Source organism: Hylobates moloch, unplaced genomic scaffold (genome assembly GCF_009828535.3).
Source record: "Hylobates moloch isolate HMO894 unplaced genomic scaffold, HMol_V3 SCAFFOLD_790, whole genome shotgun sequence".
In the NCBI taxonomy this organism is placed as follows: domain Eukaryota; kingdom Metazoa; phylum Chordata; class Mammalia; order Primates; family Hylobatidae; genus Hylobates; species Hylobates moloch.
In genome coordinates, this window is record NW_026653065.1 from 9,553 (window position 1) to 17,247 (window position 7,695).

General features: G+C 42.1%; 1 long non-coding RNA gene across 1 annotated transcript; it reads right to left on the bottom strand.

Moving 5' to 3' along the window:
• Positions 1 to 2,913: 2,913 nt before the first annotated feature.
• On the bottom strand, positions 2,914 to 4,492 carry LOC131382670 (uncharacterized). Its single transcript, XR_009212230.1, has 2 exons — positions 4,247 to 4,492; positions 2,914 to 3,426 (listed from the first exon to the last, which is right to left on the bottom strand). It is a non-coding gene; the product is annotated as an uncharacterized LOC131382670 (long non-coding RNA).
• Between the last annotated feature and the right edge of the window lie 3,203 nt (positions 4,493 to 7,695).

Here is a 7,695-nt window from a genome sequence, read left to right on the forward strand (position 1 = left end):
ACTTTACTTGCCCAGTGACCTTATAAAAAACTCCGAGTTCCTCCAGCTCTAACCTCTGAGCTCCCACTTGTAAGGCCTGTGATGACTTTTTCCAGGCACCAAAGGCTGAAAGGGACTCAGGTATCCCCATCTTTTGTCAGTCACACCTTATCACTGTTCCTTGTCATCTATTGACCCAGGCCACTCCAGAAACCTCAAATTGTGATGCAGTCACTGGTCTCTGCATTCACATACATTCCCAAACTTGGGAGGGTGTGAGGCGTGGCAGAGTGACATCTATCAGGATTTGGGATCTCCCAGTGACCCTGCTGGTACCTTTCTACACTGGCAGCTGCAGGAAAACTGCAGGTCCCATCTTCCTAGAATCCGTGGACAGGGAGGAAGCAGTCCCCCTTTTTCCTGCCGTAGAAACCCCCCTTCCTGCCCCCTCCCACTACTTTCTTTGCACTGGCAGCCGGGGGGGTGAGGCAGATGGTGGTGAAGACAAGTATAGAAAGGGAAGGGAGTTAACATCTCACTAAGAATTTCCAGCCAATCTTCCTATCCCTTCCTTTCCCTCTCTATCTTCTGCTTCTATAGACTGTCCGTTGTGGGACTGGGAGAGATCAGGGGTGATGGTTCAGGCTAACAGGGTTTGTTAGACTGCCCCTTTAAACCCCCTGTTGGCCTCTGTGGCAGAAGCTTCCAGTCACCCATCCAATATCATTTTCCCATCTTTCTTTTTTTAAAAAAAAAAAATAGCCGGCTGGGCACGGTGGCTCACGCCTGTAATCCCAGCACTTTGGGAGGCCTAGACAGGCAGATCACAAGGTCAGGAGATCGAGACCATCCTGGCTAACACGGTGAAACTCCGTCTCTACTAAAAATACAAAAAATTAGCTGGGCGTGGTGGCAGGTGCCTGTAGTCCCAGCTACTGGGGAGGCTGAGGCAGGAGAATGGCATGAACCTGGGAAGCAGAGCTTGCAGTGAGAGCCAAGATTCCGCCACCGCACTCCAGCCTGGGGGACAGAGCGAGACTCCATCTCAAAAAAAAAAAAAAAAAAGCCTATATTGTTGGAGGTGGCTAAGCACCCAGCTAAAAGAACTACATTTCCCAGCCTCCCTTTTAGATAAGAAAGACCAAAAATATGTAAGCAGAACTTGTGCAGCTAATGTCAGCAAAAACCCCACAGAGAGAGATGTTTCAGGTGGGAGATATGACCCTCTGCTCCCTTCCTCTTTCTTCTTCCTGCCTGGAATATAGATGCAATGGCTGGAGCTCCAGCCATCAAACATAGAAGCCACACACGAAAGTTGCAGAACCCAACCTCTAAGGGCAGTATGCAGAATAAATGAGATAGCCTAGGAAATGCGACTAGTACAGTGTCTGCCACAGAGCACATGCTTAACAAATGGCCTCTGGTATTAATGCTAACCCTAAGGGAGAGCTCAAGAGAGTTCTGCATGGCTTTTAATCTGTGCCTCCTCTCCAACATTTTCATAAGTCACCGGAAGAGGGAGGGAATTCTGAGCCACATCTAGTTCTGCTGCTGACTTCTTACATGAGTTTGAATGTGTCTGGTAATGTTAAGAGCTTCCTTTTCCTTGTGGGCAAAGTGAAAAAGAAAACAAAAACTCTCCTACCACAAAGAATGAGCATACTGGAATTTCATTTATTTTAATAGTCACTCTATTTTTGGCATGTGAGACTGATTTTCCATTTATAGTAACGACAAAGTTTTTCTTTCAAATAAACTCAAATGTAAAAAAAAGAGTTGAAAAAATGGACAACGGATTTGAACATGTTCTTCAATAAAGGCTATCCAACTGGCCAAAAAGAATAAGAAAAGATGGCCAAGAGCAGTGGCTACTGTAATCCCAAGACTTTGGGAGGCCAAGACAGGCAGATCATTTGAGCCCAGGAGTTCAAGACCAGTGTGAGCAACAACATGGCGAAACCCCCTCTCTACAAAAAATACAAAAATTATCCTGTTGTGGTGGTGCAAGATCTGTAGTCCCAGCTACTCGGGAGGCTGAGTAACGAGGATCACTTGAGCTCAGGAGGTTGAGGCTGCAGTGAGCCATGATCACATCACTGCACTCCAGCCTTGGTGACAGAGCAAGATCCTGTCTCAATAAAATAAAAATTTTAGGAAGTTTGGTATTATACATCATCATGAAAATGTACACCACAAAAGATCCATTACATGCAGGCCAGAATGACGCAACACAATTTTTTAAAGGACTAATAGTATCAATTGTTGGTGAGGATGTGGAGCAACAAGAACCCTAATACCCTGTTGTTGGGAATGTAAACTGGCAAAAAACACTTTGGAGAAAGTATGAAATTATCTATTAAAAGTGAACAAATGCAGCCAGGCGTGGTGGCTTATGCCTGGAATCCCAGCACTTTGGGCTTCTGAGGCGGATGGATCACCTGAGGTCAGGAGTTCCAGACCAGCCTGACCAACATGGTGAAACCCTATCTTTACTAAAGATACAAAAAATTAGCTGAGTGTGGTGGCGGGCGCCTGTAATACCAGCTACTCCAGAGGCTGAGGCAGGAGAATCACTTGAACTCGGGAGGCAGAGGTTGCAGTGAGCCGAGATCACGCCATTGCACTCCAGCCTGGGAGACAAGAGCGAAACTACATCTCAAAAAATAAAAATCAATAAATAAAAGTGAACAAATGCATTTTCCCATGACCCAGAAATTCCAGTCAGGTATACATCCAACATAAATGCATGCATGTGTACACCACACATGCACAAAAATGTTCATAGCAGCTTTACTCATAACCACCCCAAACTGGAAACAATCCAAATGTCTATTCAGCAATGTGATGGATAAACTGTGGTATAGTCAGATAATGGGACACTATACACTTTTCTGTCTACATATGTTTCTTTTCAATGAAAAGATTTAAAAAGAAGAGAGTTGACAAATCGGATAATATAATTTAAAAAGTAGTACATAGACATGACAAAATTCATAATGGCTACACATGAATAAACTATGTTCAGGAATTAAAGAACTGGATGAGTTAAAGGATTGGATGACTCACATCCCTCTTTGGATTCAGGGTGCTAAAATGATTAACACAGACAGCAACTATTGTAGAGTTGGTGAATAAAAATATGGAGAGAAGAGGAGGTGGTGCCAGGCAGTGGCTAAGAGTTCAAGCTCTGCAGTTAAAATGCCTGGATTGGAATCTTTGCACCACCACCTGCTGGCACTGTGACCTTAGGCAAGTCACTTAACCTCTCTTCACTCAGTTTCCACAACTGTAAAATGAGAGTAATGATGGCATCGATTTCCATGCCTCTCTCCTAGCTTCTGACGATGGAGGACAATCCTTGACCTTTCTTGGCTTGTAGATGCATCACTCCAATCTCTGCTTCCTTCTTCAGGTGCCATTCTTCCTCTCTGTGTGTGTCTCTGTTTTCTTATAAGAAAACCAGTCATATTGGACTAAAGGCCCACCCTAATGACCCCATTTTAATTGCTTACAGTAGCCAATAGGGCAAAGACTCTACTTCCACATAAACTTACATCCACAGGTATATGAGTTAGGACTTCAACATATTTTAGGGGAGGCACAATTCCACCCAAAACGTAGAAAAGTTAAAAAATTATAATAAATACCCATAAAACCACCACTAGATTCAGTAGTTGTTAATATTTTGCCACTTTTGCTTTTACTATCAATCTATTTTTTTACTGTTACTATCTCATCCCTAAAGACTTCTTAATGTATCTCCTAAGATTAGTCTTTTACACACCACATCAACATTATCATACTTGTAAAATTAACAATTCCCTAATATCCACTAATAAATAGTTGCAGTAGATTGTATCATTACTCAAAATTATTCATTTTCCTCTTCCCTATAGGAAGATGATACACTCCTGCCCTATAATCTTAGCGCTTGACCATATTGCTTCGGCAAACATATTGTGAGCAGTGAGATGCACACTGCACAGTACAGAAGCTTTTCTAATCATTTCCTGGGTTTTGGAATAAGACACAGGGATCAAAACAGCTATCAAAAATATACCCATAGTCAACTGGTAGTACAAGTAACTTGAAATAAACTTTTGTTTTACAAACCACTAAAACCTAGGGTTGTTTGTAATTGCAGATTTCCCCAGTGAATTCAGAGCTGTTTTTAATGGTTTTTAGGCCAGTATCCAGTCAAGAGTTTTGCATTGTATTTGGTTGTTATGTCTCCTAAATCTCTTATTCTGGAACAGTCCCCACTTACCTTTTCTTTCCTTCCTTGTTTCTCCTCCTTTCTTATTTTCTTCATTTTTTCTCCTAGGACACATGTTCAAAGATACCGTTCTTCTTGAAAAAATTTACTTTTTGAAGAAGCCAAGTCAGTAATCTTACATAATATCCCATATTCTGAATATGTCTGATTATGTTCTTTTGGTGTGTTTTAACATCTTCCTCTAAGCCAGTACTTCTCGATCTTGGGTGCACCTTGACATCACTTTGGGAGCTTCAACAAAACACTAATGTCTAGATCCTGCAGAGGTTCTAATATAATTAGCTTGGGTGCAGCCTGGGAATGGGGAGCTTTAAAATGCCCTCAGTTTATTTTGACGTGTGGGGAAGGTTGTGACTCATTGATCTAATGGTTAGATCAGTCTTAACCCATGATTCTGTACATGCCACACTGCAGGACATCAGGTGCTCTGTAGATTTAGGTTACATCACTGTTCGTGATACTAAATTTGATGACTGGCTGAAAGTGGTGACAAAGGTCTCCTTGTAACTGTAAATTTCTCTCTGTAAATTAGCAAATAATCTGTGGGGCAATGTCATAACATTTTGGGACTATCCGGGTTCCCAGAAATCTTATAAGTACTGCTTTTGGCATCCATTAGTGATCCTTGCTTGAATCGATTATTTCATAAATATTTACAAAAAGCTGACTTTCTAAGTCTATAATTCTGCATTTTAAACTAGCCAACATTTTTATGTAAAGACTTCCCTTCATCAACTGAGGGTTAACTGTAGTTCTCCCTAAGAAGGCAAGGTAGGGCTAGGTGCGGTGGCTCACGCCTGCAATTCCACCACTTTGGGAGGCTGAGGCGGGTGGATCGCCTGAGCTCAGGAGCTCGAGACCAGCCTGGGTAACATGGCAAAACCTTGTCTTTACCAAAAAAACAGAGAATTAGCCAGGCATGGTGGTTCACCTGTGGTCCCAGCTACTCAAGAGGTTGAGATGGGAGGATGGCTTGAGCCTGGGAGGTGGAGGTTGCAGTGAGCCGAGATCGCATCATTGCACTCCAGCCTGGACCACAAGAGCAGAAGTCCACCTCAAAAAAAAAAAAAAAAAGAAAAAGAAAAAAAAAAAGACTACTTCTGAGGATGGTTCTGAGATCCTGATAACCCTTCTCTTGTGGACTGCACTGGGCCCTTTTACAACCTCAGAATGGCTTTTCTTCTGGGTATCCATGAAATACCCCTTTAGCATACCTTTTTCACAACAAGAAACTGGTTACTCCGTTGCTCCTCTGAAAATTATGACAGAGCTGCAATTGTCCTAAGAAACCTGGGGAAGCCTCAGCCACTCCCCTAGGACCCCATCAACTCTGCTCTGGCCCTGGCCCTAGTCATTTGTAACCTGTATCACCTTTCCCTCCCCACTCCGGCTTAATGAATTCCAGTGAAGCAGCAGTGAAAAAATTTTTACCCGGCTGGGTGCAGTGGCTCATGCCTGTAATCCCAGCACTTTGGGAGGCTGAGGCAGGTGGATGATGAGGTCTGGAAATCGAGACTATCCTGACCAATATGGTTAAATCCCGTCTCTACTAAAACACAAAAAATTAGCCAGGCACGGTGGCATGTGCCTGTAGTTCCAGCCACTTGGGAGGCTGAGGTAGGGGGATCACTTAAACCAGGAGGCGGAGGTTGGAGTGAGCCGAGATCACATCAGCCTGGGCGACAGAGCGAGACTCCGTCTCAAAAAAAAAAAAAAAATTACCCAAGAGCCATTTATCTCAGGTGATTATTCATGATAACCACATCGCACAACGAATCTATGAGATGGAGGTAAAGTAGCCACAAGCTTTTGCATTAGAGAGTGTTACTGGCTTGACCCATATTCACTTCATTCTCCCTACATGCTGGGGGATCATAAAGGTGATAGGGAGTCATCAAGGTGCTCTAAGGTGGGCCCCATTTACAGAGGAGGCAATTAATACTCAGGGTTACTGACTTGCCCAACGTGTCTGAGAAAGCCAGAGAGGAAGACTCCATTCTCTTGGGTCTTTTTTCTGAAAGCACATTGTCTATTTAGGGAATCCATGAATGGATTCTTATTTTCTCCCATACAGTCTTGGGTCTTAGGCCAGGCACAGTGGCTCACGCCTCTAATCCCAGCACTTCTGAAGGCCGATGCAGGCGGATCACTTGAGGCCAGGAGTTCAAGACCAGCCTGGCCAACATGGTGAAACCCTGTCTCTATTAAAAATACAAAAAAATTAGCCAGGTGTGGAAGTGCGCGCCTGTAATCACAGCCACATGAGAGGCTGAGGCACGAGAATTGCTTGAACCTAAGTGGCAGAGATTGCAATGAGCCAAGATCATGCCACTACACTCCAGCCTGGGCAACAGAGCAAGACTCTGTCACAAAAACAAATAAAAACAACCAAACTGAAGTCTTGGGTCCTAGAGTTTGAATCGGCATCAACATATTCCTGTCAGTTTTTTCCTTCCAGGAGTATCCCCATTTTCCAGATGAGAACTGAGGCTCTCCTCCCACTTTTTGCTTGGGACAGGTACTGTGTTGGGCACTAGGAAGAGATAAGTGAACAAGATGGACTCCAAGAACATACATATTGTTTCAAGCAGAGCAGGGAGCCCAGGGTTGAGCCCAAGTCGAAAACAGTTGGAGGCCGGGCATGGTGGCTCACGCCTGTAATCCCAGTGCTTTGGAAGGCTGATGCGGGCTGATCACTTGAGGTCAGGAGTTTGAGACCAGCCTGGGTGACAGAGTGAGACTCCATTAAAAGAAAAATAAAACAGTTGGAGTTCTTTAAGAGACGGTGCCAGATCCTCTTGAAGATCACAAACACCAAAAGAAGAGTAAGGACCTGGACATTTCTCTGCTACACTTCCATGCATGTGGTGGAGTGGAAATAGATGGGCAAGCCAGCTTTGTGTGACCCTGGGTGAATCACACTTCCTCCAGACTCTGCTTTCTCATTTGTAAAATAGGATCTATTAAGATCCTCTCAGTTGCATGTAATATTAACTGAACTTGAACTACTTCAAGCAAAATAAAGAGGTTGGGTTTACACAATCAAGGACGGACAGGGCAGAGTCGCCAACATTTTGGGGGAAAGTAGCCAGGGGCTGTACTACTACAAGGTATGTCTTCCATTCTCTCTCATTGTTTAAAATATATATTTTAAACATATATTTATTTTAAACAAATATATATTTTAAATATATATTATTTTAAACAAATATATATTTTAAATATATATTATTTTAAACAAATATATATTTTAAATATATATTATTTTAAACAAATATATATTTTAAATATATATTATTTTAAACAAATATATATTTTAAATATATATTATTTTAAACAAATATATATTTTAAATATATATTATTTTAAACAAATATATATTTTAAATATATATTATTTTAAACAAATATATATTTTAAATATATATTATTTTAAACAAA